Genomic DNA, 228 nt, shown 5'->3' on the forward strand with positions numbered 1-228 from the left:
ATATCAATTTTCAATCAACTCAGCTTTTCCAGATTTTCTGTTGGAAGATACGATCCAATACGGTATACGAGCAGAGATTCATTCAGTAAATATAGGTCATGTGATCAGCAGATATGAAAGCAGACGATGCCCTATCTACTGCAACAAATGCATCCTATGTGTCCCGTTATTCACTAAATATTTCTTATTATAACTTAAAAACTAAGCTTCGGACAAAATTTTAGCAAA

The sequence above is a fragment of the Trachymyrmex septentrionalis genome, unplaced genomic scaffold, assembly GCF_001594115.1.
Source record: "Trachymyrmex septentrionalis isolate Tsep2-gDNA-1 unplaced genomic scaffold, Tsep1.0 scaffold2, whole genome shotgun sequence".
Lineage (NCBI taxonomy): Eukaryota > Metazoa > Arthropoda > Insecta > Hymenoptera > Formicidae > Trachymyrmex > Trachymyrmex septentrionalis.